Here is a 15,417-nt window from a genome sequence, read left to right on the forward strand (position 1 = left end):
TGTAGTCCGCCATTTTGTAGTGGCATCCATCTTGGACATGCATTTTTCATAAATAACTGTGTTCTACTAGGCAAGCCCTTTCATTCGATATCCATATTAATGGGGTTTTGACATAATATGTGGTCTGCCATTTGGTAGTGGCAGTCATCTTGGATTTGCATTTTTCATAAATAACTGTATTCTACAAGTCAAGCCCTTCCATTTAATACCCATATTAACGGGGTTTGTCAAAACGTTAAACAAACCCCGTTAATATTGTAATGGCAGCCATCTTGGGTTTGTATTTTTCATAAATAACTGTGTTCTACTAGTGAAGTCCTTTCATTCGATACCCATATTAACGGGGTTTTGACAAAATATGTAGTCCGCCATCTTGGATTTGCATTTTTCATAAATAACAATGTTCTACGCCATTTTGTGGTAGCGGTCATATTGGATTTCCATTTTTCATAAAAAGCCCTTTCATTTGATATCCATATTGATTGGGTTTTGGAAAACCCATATCGATGAGGTTTTGAGAAAATATGTGATCCATCATTTTGTAGCAGTCGCCATCTTGGACTTTCAAGATCATGAAATACACAATTTTATAATGACTACAGAGATAAAGGTGTGTTCCAAATTTCAGATCAATCGGTCAACAGAAAGGGGGTTAAATTTCTATTAATGTGGGTCAGCGCTACAGACAAACATGTTACACACTTTTTTAGAAATGTTGAAATGAAATGAAAAGTTAGAAATGTTTTTTTCGAATATTTCGGGAATGGCTGCATTTAGAAGGAGATTGATGAAGGTTTTTTTTTTTTTTTAAATCACATTGGGATTCATAATTAGTGACTAAAAATGATTGTCTACATACATAAATTCGATGTCTCGAGAATTCATAAAAATTCGATGTTCCACATGGTTCGTCAAAAATAGTTTTACCATATTGGACTAATTTTTTAAACTTTGTCATAACTTCTATTTTACATGAAATCCAAAAAAAAATTTTTTTTTGATATTGCAAATCAAAGTTTTTTTTGTACAAATTTTTTTTCCAGTGTATATTTTTTCATATTTAAACATGAATACTCTATAACTATTTCTAAGACAGTATATATATATATATATATATATATATATATATATATATATATATAAATTATCAAATATCGATACGCCCATTTCAAAAGTTACACTTTAGTCAAAAAATTCTAATTGCTGTGGAAAATTCATATTTCCTCCAACCCGAACAGAATACAAACTTTAATTCGAATCAAAAATACATGTTTTTGAAATCTGCATTTTTAGTACGATTTCATTTGGAATTTCTCATAGGGTGTTTTTCGAGGTGGTGAACATTTTTGAGTTATCTTTTTGAAATTTTAGTGTCGATTTTTTTCCCATACATTCATTGGCACCCTAATATACACCCCTCCAAAAACAAAATTACACATCAAACATTTGTGTTTTTCGAAAGATTGTCATTTCATGACAATCGAACACATGGAGAGTCTTGCAACTTTTTCACAAGTACTCAGGCAAGTTTTTATTTCCAAATGTTTATTGCAACTGAAACCCACTGAACGGAAATTTTTCCGGAGCACAGCGTTGACCAATTTTGCGTTAAACTGCTTGTAATTGTAATCGCATTCCACCTTTACTTCCCCTGAAAAAAATGTATTCAAGCGGGCAGAGATAGAGTCCGATTCAAACACAAAAAAAAATGTTCTCGAAACGGAAGTAAATGATTATCTCCGCTCAGCTGTAAAATTGAAATAAAATGCAAATTCGCATAGCCAAAGCACATTTTTGACTATTTTTTTCTCGTCGTTTTGGTCGCAAATCTCAAACGATGGGTATGACTCACTCCCGAGGCTCCACTTCTGCTGGTTGCCACATAATGACGAACACCATTATGTGGAGTGCGCCAGCGATTGTTCCAACAAAGTTCCAGCGGATTTTTTTTCCGTTCTTTCCATTTTTGAGATAACGGTGTAATAAAAGTAAGAATATCACACATTTAATGGTTCATTCTCTCTCACTTTTTTTACCCGTTGAGAACTTCCTTATCTCCAGGTTGTAACTGTCTTCAAAAATTGGTTACCTCATTTGGCAAGCGAGCTTAGCAGCAGCACTGATTCATTCGGAGGAAAATTCACGCATTAGTTTGCTGAAAGTAATTTGCTGAGTATCTATTTGGGGGAGTATCTTATTCGGACTAGATAAGAAACTAAAACAAAACAAGTGAATTCAATTGACATTTCGCACAAGACCACAAATATAACAATACCTGATACCTGAGAGTTTCCATCGCTGAGAGCGGGTGAATATTCCCCTACTCGATGCACGTCGGAAACTAGATCATTACTGGACTAGACATTACTATCAATTTCCTATCGCGCTTAGGTAGATATCACTGATGAGTCGATGGACCTCGTGGTGCGCTGACTATTTCCTACAAAAAAAAAATCCCGATTCAAGCTGGAAAAACATTGTGTACTGAATAGGAAATATCCTCTGCTGATGCCTTCCCAGCTTCCTTTAGTTGATTATAACATCCCGTTATTATATAGATATTTTTTCTGCTCTCTGTTCCCAAAACTCCCATTCTGGAGACGAAAGAAAAATTGATTCCATGCTTTATCGTCTCTCATTATCCTTCCAACTTTCCTTCCCCGTGGCGTAGGAGGAAAATTCTAGTCAAACGTTACCGTGCACTAAGCTGAGTGCTGACACGAGATAGAGAATACGGAAAATAATAAAAGTGACAGCCGAAGCAGCAGCAACGTCATTCTGACACAAAACGAAGGGGGAGGGGTCTGTGGGGAGTGTCGGAATGTTGATTATTTTATATTTCGCTTTCTTCCTGATCGAGGAAAAACGGAGTGCTTCCGAAGGATTCATTTTCATAAAGTTTTTCTCGGTGCTTTATGCTATCATTTTCCTCGCATCTTTGCACACAAGTTTAGTGATATGGTTTCGTTTTTTCTGGTGCTAGGGTGATTGCGGGTAAAAGTTTCGACTTTTTTTTTTTTGCTATTTTGGATTCCGGCCGGGTGTTATTCAATCTTTTCGACAACTTGATACACACTTTTTTCATATATAATGCGGTACCGGACAGCTGAGACGATCAGATTCTCTGGTTGGGAAAATTGTGTGTTTTGTTATGGAAATAGACGATAGTTAAAGTTGCTGTGGCGCAGTGATGCCGATTCATAGGTCTAATGTAAAGTTTCCTGAACACTAGTAAAACTAGAAGTGATGTTAGGTTTTGAAATCAACGGAAATGCATTTTTGCATTTTTTTTGTTGTTTTTTTTCTCGGTACGAACATCAGGATGGCTTTTTTTTGAAAGTTCATTTGTAGTTAATACATTCTGTGAAATGAAAAATACAGGAACTTCCACGTTTCGCGTATTACATTACCTTTCCGTCTTATTCTCGCCGTTTGTCCATTTACCACTACTAAAAAAATGCTTAACTTGTCGAAATATTTGACTGATTAACTCGAAAAATAGTACTTCATTCAGGTTTTGAAAAACATAAGTTTTTGAAGATACCGCCGAAGGTTGTCTTAGTTTTTCCGTCTTACCCTCAGTTCTGAGTAGGGTAAATGATCTTGGTTTGTCCAGTCGAAAATATGATCATGGTTTGCCCACTTTTTTGAATGCTCTAATTCAGCGCTCCTGTGTCAAATAAGGCCTTCGAATATTTCGAAACATATAAATGAAATTGCCTTTTACATGATTTATAGTAGTTTGATAGTATATTTTTACGAAATCACATGTTTTAAAGGATTATAAAATACACCTTCTATTTGTGTCAATGCGCCCCTCATTCGAGCTAACTTTTAATCGATCACCAGATGATTATTTGGCACGTATTCAGACCTTTTCTGGATTACAACACTTATAAATATTGTAAACATCATGCTTGCTCACCATTTGTATCGGATATACATAGCTAAACCATTAAATTAACGCATTTTGATGAACTCAATTCAGATCATGAGTTGTCCAATTCAATAATGTTGTTTTGTCCACATGATTTCTATGGCAACCGTTTGGCGCACTGCAGTTTGTTTATGTTTGTTTATGGTGTGCTTCGCGCATAGCAGAAGTATGGTTTTTCTGTGTTGATTGTGTTGAGGTGAACACTTCTAAAATGCCCAAGAAAAGGCAATATTCTGAAGAAAGCCTAAATTATGAATGAATCAATATGATGACAGTAAACTCAAGCAATGATAAATGCAACATCTAATTGTGAATTCGAATGTTATCATTCAAAAATGGAGATTTCTAAAACCGGACAAACCATGATCATTTTTTTGGGCAAACCATGATCATAATTCTTCTTTAAGGAAAATCGTTAAAAAACATAAAAAATTGAATAATTTCAACACCTTATGGTAGTATTAGCAACTAGAGACTTGGGGCTTTTCAACAAACCCAAACTCGTATCGATTATGTGTGATTTTCATGAAGAAAAATCGATTTGCATTTACTAGTTGCGTAAAAACACCCCAAATTGGACAACCCAAGATCATTTACCCTACTTCAAATTTCGCGCTACAATTTGAATAACGCAATAATGAAAAATGAAAAAATTATCATGTTTAAATTGATTGTTGAAAAGAGTCTGTTATTCCACTGAATGTCCTTTTTTTAGGCCTTACGCCTAGTATGCAATCTTTAAAAGTGAACAATTAACTAGAATTTTATTGGTGTTGCTATACAATGAACAAATAAACGTATCTTTTTCAAAAGCTTTAAAATGGTTGTATGTATGGGAGCAGACATCTCTTTTCCTCAGACTTCAGACTTGGCTTTTTGTGTGAACTCAAAAAAATTGCAAACGATTGCAACGGGGATCGAACCAAAGCCGGCTGGAATGCACGGCTGTTTTACACGACCACGTTATCAACATGGCCACTGGTGCTGTTGCATAAATGAGTGATAATATTACACCATATTATAATATGAAGTTGGAAATTGTTTTCTAAGAGTAAAAAGTAGACCATAAACGTGAATTTATATCCTTTTCAGTCTAGGCCGTGTATGTGCCAATTATGCGAAAATCTTTAACGCGTGCTTTTTTGCAATGTATCTCTTATTTCGCTCACTCATATTGCTCTTATGTTGTTCTAGCATTTATGTTAGTCAAATGGTGTACTGATATGAGAAAGTATCACATTTTCTGTTATTTTTAGGCTCATTTAATTTAATTTAAAAACCAATGGCAAAAATAATCGATTATCCTTTTTACTATAGCTGTTATGTCCGATGTATCGTAGCTATTCAGCATCGTGACTATCCTCTTATGTTTGCACGCTAATAATCCTGTGTTTATACTGAGTACTGTTATCCATTATTCATAGAAGCACCATTTTAAATCGTGAGCAGGTTCAACAGACATTAAGATTCGTTAAGAAAAATTCTAAATTGATACATGGCTGAATAAAGTATAAGATTAGTATGATTCCTCGCTGTGGTGGCTGAGAGCAGACAAACGACCACAAAGAGTTAATTTATAGATTTTCATTTAATGCAACACAGGTCAGACTCGATTATATATGATTCGATTATATGGTCGGTGTTAAGTCAGAGGGGACCAAGTCGCAAAATTGAAAATTTCGAGTTATTGATTAAATTTGGTTAAGCATTATGTAAGCTACATACCAACTTTATCAGATTTGGGGAATCACGCATACAGCAGGAATAACGGATCGAAATTGTTATGATTGATCAACGAAAATCCCTCATAGTATGCAGTCAGAGCGGACCGTGTACCATTTACCATGGTAAAATGGCTCTATATCATGTGCAGACAAAGTGGATCATGTGACAATCTTTTGTATATTGAATTTAAACATTTTGTAAGCGCCGAATTCAAACCAACAAAACATTTTCTTTAAGTTATTAGGTACCTTGTCGAAATGTGCTTGAATCCGTTAGTGTAAAATGTGCACATTCTGAGTATATTAAAAAATAAACTTGGTCCACTGAACGGATCAGTGAAAAATGCTGGTCCTCAGTGTGAATGATCGCAAAATGTAATATTTCAGAGTGCGATTTAGGTTGTAGCGATGACATTGAATTCAAATTTGATGATTCTATTGACGAATGCTGTTTAAGATGATTGAATATGGTAAGTTTATGCTTAACATGTTTGCCGTGCAATTATATTCATGCCACCAGTAGATGGCAGAAACTGTTGTGCTGATCGCAAACAAATGTTTATGCAGTTCCAAACTCACAATCCTTCTCACTCTAATTTTTATAGCAGAATGGCACACTTTGACTCACAACTGTTAATTAATTGAGAAATATTTCGAAATTGTTCAGTCATAGTGAACCAGCTCTTAAAAACTGCTTCATTTGGTTCAGTCAGAGTGAACCATGTACGTTAGGGTGCCATCTCTAATTTCAAAAAGTTACCTCATAAAAAATGTTCACCACCTCGAAAAAACACCCTATGGATATTTGGCATCTCGATCGGACTTAAGGCAGAGTGGCGCAAAGCGGTCAAAGTTTGAGTATGCCAAATTGTAAAATGGCAGACATTCAACTAACGATATGATGCTTTGGTTGACAGCTATGTCAAACGGTTGTCAGCGCAGGGCTGTATACTTTCGGAAGCCCGAAATGGAAAACCCTTAGCAAATGTATACGAACTGGGGCTCTTTTGTACTTTCGCACAGTAACTCGATATTGATAATTCCTCAATATTTTCCTTCGTTGATCGTATTGTTTTCACATACTCACGTTGGAGAGCCCTAACCCTTTTCTTCGTTGGCCGAGGCAGTTTTATTGAATGTACTACTTTTCCGTTTACTATTTTTGAAAGCATAGGCAACCGTGACAGTGTTCCGAGCTCTGCAATACAATTTTCATAACCAATGTTCAAGTTGGTGAAACTTAATTTTTGGACCCATTAAACGTAAAAACAATAATTGTATTGATATCAACACAATTTTATTTTATTGATTTTCATGACATGATACGCTATGACTCAGGAAAAACATTTTATTAAGTGGTTTTTATATCTGTTTCAATGATGTTGTCTGGCATCAGTGTCGAAAAAATAAGGATGTTTTCACCAATACAAACAAAACCATTGCGGAAAATTGAAAAATGAAAAGTTAACTTTCAGCGCACTAGCTCGAGTTTTACGACGTTTTCCACTATACATTGCGACGGCAAATGAAAATTTAATATTTAGTGAGTAATCGATTAGATTTTGGTTAATATTACTAGGTGGGAAGTGTGTGCAAACGATCATATTCTTCACACTGTTTCGCAAAATTATTGATTTTCGGGCGAGGAGTAAGAGAGGGAGATGAAAGAAATGAGCGCCATGGTGGCAGCCATTTGTGGCTAGCTTCCACCTTCACCTTAAATATATTTTATTCTAAGCATTCAACAGTGTATGAATGTATCTTATTGAAATTCTAACTGTTTGTGTTGCAACGAAATAGAATCAGGGTGGTCTTATAGAAGTTGGACAGAGTGTATACAGGATTCGATTATATACAGTGAAGAAATCGAAGACTGTATATAATCGAGTTCGTGCTGTATAGTGAAACGTTCTCCATTGAAAATTGAACAAAGTTAAAAGATTACAAATTCCGAGACAAGGCAGCACTGGATTCGCAAACAAGCTCCCGAACAACACTCATATTCTTTCGCTCACGCAACAAATTTTCATCTATCTTTTTCTAGAAGAATATTTCCATAAGCAGTGATTTGTGTGTAGTAATATTTTTTTCTCCTCTTCCCATCGCCAACTGCGTTTCCTTCCGGGAAAACCTCGCTCTGCAGTCGGGAAGTCTATTTGCAGCGAAACGTGGGCACACAGATAACGGAAAAATGGAATCAAACACAGGGTAAAAATGGCCACAGCTTGCACTGATGGTTGAGACGATTCGTGGAAAAATCGCTGTTGAGCTGAACTTTTTATATTGAGTTTTTTTTTCGTGTGGAGCATTATTCCGCAGTATGGTTCCGGCGACAGAGATCGGAATGACATTTGCATTTCCTCCTTGTTCCGGTTGATTGGAGGAACATGAGGAGGGAGAAGGATGTTAAAAATTGCACTGTCATGTGGGTCTGTCAGATTGTCTGTGTCTCTGAGATTCCGTGACAGTTTTTCGCTATAAAGTTGCCGCCACCGATCGAATCAGATTCGCGTCGGAAAGTTAATCATTATTTATCATTGAGGTTTTCTTTTCTCTAGCTCAATTCTTGCGAACTCCAATCGATAAAACAAATCGTGTAATCAATTGCGGTCGTTAATTACCCCAATTAATGCTTCTCATTTCCCACCAAACGCTTTAATTTCACATCATTAACTATGAAAAGAGGAAGCCAACACCGTGGATCATTTTCCACTGCCCACGAGCCGAGCCACCGCTGGCTGGTGGGTGGGTGCGATTCACTATCCGCCAATATTGGCATAATTAATTAAGCCGGTGATGGATTTCGACGAGCGGATTCTCTTCGACCGCTCCCAGCGGACTTCTGTTGCCAGCCGCCATCAAACTTTTTTTTTTAGTCGGTTCTGTCGGCGCGAGAATCATCGATCGGGAGACTGGGGAAAAAACTAGTAATGGATTAGCTTTCATTCGGCGCCGATCGATGATGATAAAACTAAAGCTCGGCATGGTCGTGTGGGGGTGGGGTGGGCCATTGTTGGAACCATGCCAAGGGATAACCATGCCTTCGCTCCACCAAATGGGAAGTCAATTGCGGAAGCAATATTTACTGCCCAGATGAAAATTAATGAGATAAAAAACATGGGTGGATTGGTGATGGTAGGAGAGGGCGCGGATGGTGTGATGATGATGTTTCATTTTTTGATACGATTCCCAATCGAAACAGTGTTCTGATGGAAATTATTAGCGAGCGAAGATGCAGTCACGCTGAAACGAACCGATAACTCTGTTTCTGATAGGTTATTTGTGGAGTGGCCTCGTTTTTTTTTGGCCGAGGGCAGACGCGCGGTGTCCGTCAGTGTCAATCATTTGTTAATTTTCATGATTATATACACGTGTTTCATGCACTGCTGATTGTGATTGCTGCGCCAACCGAACGATACGATATGCATGCAGAACTGATCTGTGTTGTGTTTGCACACCGTTCCGTCCCGAGGAGGATTATAGCGTCGGTAGCGATGAAGCGGACTTCCGGTGCGATGCGTTAGAGATGCACACTTAGGAAGTTTTCAGTAGCAGTGATTTTTTTTTTGAAATTTACAGTACACTAACGGATCCGGCGAACTTTGTCCCGCACAAAATTGATTTTTTCAAAATGAATTCTTTTGGAAATTCACGTTTTCTTACTATCCGAACGATCGTGGGTTCAATCGCAGAACTCTTCATTGATTGATCCTCTAATTGGCCCCTTTTCAATTTCCTTTTATTATAAATTTACTAGTATTTCTACCGAAACTCGTCATTATAATATAAATTTATTATTATTATATAGAGTTATGGCACTTCTCAGCATTGAGCTGGAATATTCACCTACCCCCGGGCTTCTTAAATGCCAATGGGGGATTAGGCTCTGTGGTATCATTTTTTCTCTTTATAATAGCGTCTGCACAATCATCGTGTTCTAATTATGGTGATTCAGGAAGCGTCGCACTATGTTACACGTTCCAAGAATCACCGCTTTCTGCAAAACCGCAAGCAGCTCTGTTACTTGCAGCTCCTCAAATGACTGTGTGAGAGAGTGTGGAACTAAACCAGTAGCTGAGATCACTACTGGTATAATACGGATGCCTTTCAAATGCCACATTTGATTTATTTCTTCTGCCAAGTCGCAGCAAACGTAGATTGTAGATTGTGGTCTAACGGTATTGCAATGTCTATTATCAGCACTTCTTTCTTATTTTTATCGTAGACCACAATATCAGGGCGATTAGCCGGTATTCGGACATCCGTAATAATCTCGCGATCCCAGTACAACTTGTAGCAGCTATTTTCCAAAACCGGATCCGGAATATACTTGTAGTAGGGTACCAACTGATTTACCAAGTTGCGTTTTGATGCTAGCTGTTGATGAACAACCTTGGCAACCGAGTTGTGACGATTGAGATAAGCTGATTCAGCTAGCGCTCCACAGCCGGCTATGACGTGTTCAATCGTCTCTCCTACTTTATTGCACTTTCTGCAACAGTCAACAACGTTTTCGTGCAAGATGTACTTCCGGTAGTTTTTAGTCGCTATTATCCGGTCCTGGATGGCTACCATAAACCCTTCTGTTTCAGAAAAGAGTTCACCTCGCACCAGCCACGTGTTCGATAATACTTTGTCGATATGCACTTGCTCTATACGATGGGGGTGGGTCCCATGAAGTTCCTTTTGCTTCCATGATGTTATTTTTTCTTCTATGGTCTGCAAATTGCAGCTAAGTTCGTACTGCTCTTGCGCCAGATGCCGGGCACTGAATCCACGGTCCGCTTCACAGACAGCGCGATAGATATCGGGTCTGACTTTCCACGAAGTATCTCCGCAACTGCTGGATCTGGGAACTGCAAAGCGCTCTAATGTCAGTGACACCTCTTCCTCCTTCAACACGTGGCAAGGTGAATCTTTCTATGGACGACTTTGGATGGTGCATACGGTGCTTTTTGAACGTCACTCTCATTGCTCTTTCTATTGTTTCTAAATCGGTTTTCGTCCACTTCAGCACTCCGAAACTGTACGTGAGTAAAGGAACGGCAAACGTATTGACGGCTTTGATTTTTTTGCCGCCGCAGAGGTTTGTTTTCAAAACATGGTTGATTCTGATCAAGAATTGTTCCTGGAGTTCCTTCTTGGTTTTTGTGTGACAAATCCCTTTCAGTTGCAGAAATCCCAGGTACTTATAGGATTCGCCTTCCACCAAATCTTGAATCACTTCACTCTCGTTAATGCGGAATCCTTCAGTCTCCACCAATCGTCCACGGTGGAGCTGTACTGCCTTACACTTTTCGATTCCGAGTTCCATCCATATTATTAGATTAGATTAGATAGATTATTATTATTATTATTATTATTATTCATCATTTATTAACCCTTTGCGGTCGCATGCCTGCTCTCAGCCACCACAGCAAGGAATCATAGTAACTACTTTATTCAACAATATGTAATAGATTACACTTTTTCTAAACGAATTTTAATGTCTAGTGAACTTGTTTACGAATTATTACGTAGTTTCTATGGCCAATATATAACGGTAATCGGTGTAAATAAAACATTATTAGCGTGGAAGATAAGTGGATCTCTTTCCAAGGAAAAAAAAAATGAGTGGGTTATATCCATGATATAACCGCAAGGTTGACGTGGGACTACCTTAACTTAGCAATTATTTGATATTATTAGCTAAATTCTTGATTGAATGCAACGATTTCCAAATTCAATTGAATTTTTGCTTATATTTGCTTTGTGAGTAAAAAGATTGAACAAATGCCATGTAAGGTCAATTCATGCATTGTGATAGATTATGCTCTTCGTTACAAGTAAATTTAATGGCAGTCCTTTCACGTTTGGTATGATACCTAGGACATAATATGTGAACGGAAGAATTATCAAACGATTCTTTTATTTTACATTTCCCTCTGGAGTTTGCATCTCTCAAGTGTACGTACTTCTCGAAATGCGAATTTACTTGAAACTTGAAAGTTCATTCGCCTCTAGTGTATGCATGATTTTCCCATGTTCCTAAGTTTAAAGGACCGTGTTAGGGAAACATATTCTAGTCTGCACAAAGGCAAGCGAGTACAAAAGTACTCGCAGTTTCCATCTATTTGCAAAGCCGATTTCCCCAAACACCTTGGTTTTGAAGTCTGTGTTAGAGAAACACATTTCAATCGGAACAAAAATGCTCCTGACTTACACGTATTTGCAATGCCAATTTCCCCACGCTCCGTGGATTAGAAGTCTGTGTTAGGAAACACATTTCAGTCGGAACAAAAATACCCCCGACTTGCATGAATTCGCAATGCCGATTTCCTCAAGGCACCAAGGTTTTGAAATCTCTGTTAGAGAACACATTTCGGTGGGATCAAAAGCTCACGTGTTCGCAAAGCCGATTTCTCCAACGCTGCTTGGTTTTGAAGTCTGTGTTAGGGAATACATTTCGGTGAGAACAAAAGTCACCATACTTTCATGTATTTGTAATGTTGATTTCCCCAATGCTGCTTGGCTGTGTTGGGGAAGCTGTAAATCGGGCCAATCAAAACGAGGCAGTTAGGGCGTTTAGATAACGCTCAACTTTTTACAGTTATTCAATTGTTTATCTAATGAAGAATAACATTTTATTGATTGCGATAGATGCGTAGCAATATTCCCTATCAATTGATGCAAACATCTTTCCGATCCAGTAAGAAATTTTAGAGTTATAAGCATTCGAAATCTTTCATTTTTTCCTGCATGTTCTGTGTTTAGGTTTTCATTTTACCCCCACATATATTCCGGTTAGACATAGTCCCACGTCAAAAAGTACTCAATAAATTACCTCCTAAATGGGAGTCTTAGTCGGGCAGTCGTCGAGTGCACACGCTTTCTCGTTTGCTTCGATAATAGTATAACTTGTTTCGTTATGACACGATCGAGCGCGTTTCGGTGTTATTTTCTTTTTCAACTGCTGTTATATGCAGTTTTTGTTTTTTGAAAGTGGCTTCGAACCAATAATTGTGTGTGAAAAAGCAGTTGTTTTCAGTGTGAAGGAGGATATTCCCTCAGAGTGATTTGCAGCAGTAGTATTTCAGTTGAAAAATGTGACATTGCGCATTTCAAAACGTATAACTCGTTTCGAAATAGTTCAAACTCGATTCGAATTGATTTTAGTATTATGTATCTTTTTCGAGTTATTATTTTCAGTGTACTAGATTTCGAGCAAAATTTGACTCGAAGAGAAATGTCAAATTTTTGGATTTGTAAACAAAGCAAACTTCACGACTATTGCAAATACCAATGCCGAAAAACAAATTTAATTTGATATTGTATTAGAATTTTGATTAAAAAGACAAGGTCGCGAAATGATTATTGACAATGGCGACAGTGAAGTATTGTATTTATACGAATAAAAGTATTGTATTTATACTCACATACTTGCATAAATAGATGTCAAAACCAAAGGAAATGCAATTGATTTTTTTTTGTTAAGTTTAGTATTCCATTTCTTGTTGAGACATTTGTTCTCGTTTCGAGTTAAAAAATGCTCGAACACAATGTTACGTAATGTCAAACTTTGTTCGAAACTCTACTACTGCCTTTTTAATTTCACTCGAGCTCGCTTCGAAATTCATAATGGCAAAAGTGGTCGAAACGAACAAAAATCACTCGCTTCTAAATGCGCAATGTCACCCCAGGTTCTCCATGTTTCAAAGTCGTAAAGGCAATTTAACAGTGACAGAACAAAGAAATAAAAAATCATTTCGTGTTATAGCGAATTCGTTTTTAAAACTGAGTCAGTGCCTAACTGACTCTGTAATAAAAAAACGTTTTCAGTTTCACGAATGCGGTGGTTTGTTGGTGTGCGTCATATAGTCTGATTTGTTTATATTTGCGACGACAAATGTACACTGTCGACGTCTGGTGGCGATATTAGTGCTTGGGAGGTAAATTATTCTCTATCAGATCAGAAGGGCCAAGTACAGTGTAAAAATATAAAAGTTTGAATAAAAAATTTTACTTCATATTGTTTGATTACCTAACACATGTATTTCTGACACTCACTTAACCATTTGTCGATGCATTTCCTGTTTGTTCCACAAATAATTACTATTATAATATAAAATCATTATTAGACACAGTTTTCGTCCAATATGTTTCTGCGATATCGGAAAAAAACCTCTTATTTCATCACATAAAATAAATATTCGATACGTTAAAGTAAATTTTCATTCATAATTTTGATTTTGAAAGCAGGTTTATTCCACCAGAATATCCATCATTATTTTCGCCTCTCAATGAAAGCACACGTAGCATAATGCCGTCTACTCGAATATACTCTTCAAAATCAGAATCCGAATTGAATTACGATTCCAATAATACAAAAGCAAAAGCAGCAGGTTTTCCATTTTCATAGTCTTTATTTTTAGATTTTCCAAAACAATACTCGGAACTTGACAGTTCAGTATAGTTGTATTGGTGAACCCGAGTACCAACCCGTGAAACATCTCAGTGCGAAACTAACAGCTTTCGGGGTGAACTAGTGCCACACTGAGTGCGAAACTGAGTGAATAAAAAAAAACGTTTTGACAGCAGTTAGTGCGGCACTGGGGTTGAAACTGAACAAAAACGAATTCGCTATTAATTTTGCCTCCATTTTACGTTTTTGTTTGCGCGTGGTTTCGTTTCTGTGTCCGGGGACTATGAGTCATCCTAATATAAAAAGGTGTGCGTGTAATTCCATACGCTCTCTCGAATATTGATATCCGCTCTCACGCAGTGTATGCTTGTAAAAGTTCTCATGCAATTACGGTTTTTTCACTTTTTAATTTTTCTTACCACAAATCATTACCAGCGTTTTCTCTCAAGTTCTACTCTGCTATCATCTTCTTCTCCATGCATACGAATATATTGAGTGCATGATACAATATGCTAGAACGAAGTAAATAGAATACCAGCGAAAGAACTGGCAACTTCCGGAGAGGAAATATGAAAAAGAGAAGCACAGGATGTGCCACACGAAGCAGGATAAGTATCAATCATAACATTAAATATCTAAAATTAAGAATTGGCAATCATATGATTCAATTATAGTGTAACATTTGAGGAGGACCTATCTGCTTCGATCGGTTCACTTCATTGACTTTCTCTTCCAATAACCACGGCCTTGCAGACAGATTGTGCTCTATTTTGCCACAAAGTTAAACAAACGAAGTTCTGTTGTATATTCTTGATTGTCGAACACATCAGACTGTGCTTTTACTGCTGAATCGTTGATTGTTTTCCCAAATCGTAAATCGTTAAACGTGAATTATAAATTGCAAGTCGCGAATCGTAAAGGGTCAATCCTTTGATACTTCAATTTACTTATATATTTATTCTGTTCATCATGCGAATGGAGTTCGACAAAGAGCAAGCGCAATGATTGAAGTTATATAGTTCCGGTCTTATCAGTTCTACAGAAATTATCTCGGTTACCTTCATAGATTCCTCAAAGATAACTCCCGCTATCGATACTCCGCCATCGCGAGTAGAGTTTTATGAAGAATAAGTGCAATAAATTGTGATACATATATTTACGGTCTTACCAGTTGTACAGGAATGTTTACGGTTACCTTTTTAGGTTTCCCAAAATTAACTTTCCGCTATCGCATAGGAGTTTGATAAAGAATACATGCAATGGATTAAGATATATATATATATTTCCGATATTATTAGTGTTATAGGAATTCTTTCGGTTACCTTCTCAGGTTTCCCAAAGAAAACTCATCGCCT

The 15,417-nt window shown here is 37.2% G+C and overlaps 1 protein-coding gene across 1 annotated transcript in view; it reads left to right on the forward strand.

The window, feature by feature from the left end:
• LOC129769001 (lachesin-like) overlaps positions 1–15,417 on the forward strand; it is a 282,345-nt gene that overhangs the window by 94,185 nt on the left and 172,743 nt on the right. The gene's annotated exons all lie outside the window — the stretch shown is intronic.

Source organism: Toxorhynchites rutilus, chromosome 2 (assembly GCF_029784135.1).
Source record: "Toxorhynchites rutilus septentrionalis strain SRP chromosome 2, ASM2978413v1, whole genome shotgun sequence".
Classification (NCBI taxonomy): Eukaryota; Metazoa; Arthropoda; class Insecta; order Diptera; family Culicidae; genus Toxorhynchites; species Toxorhynchites rutilus.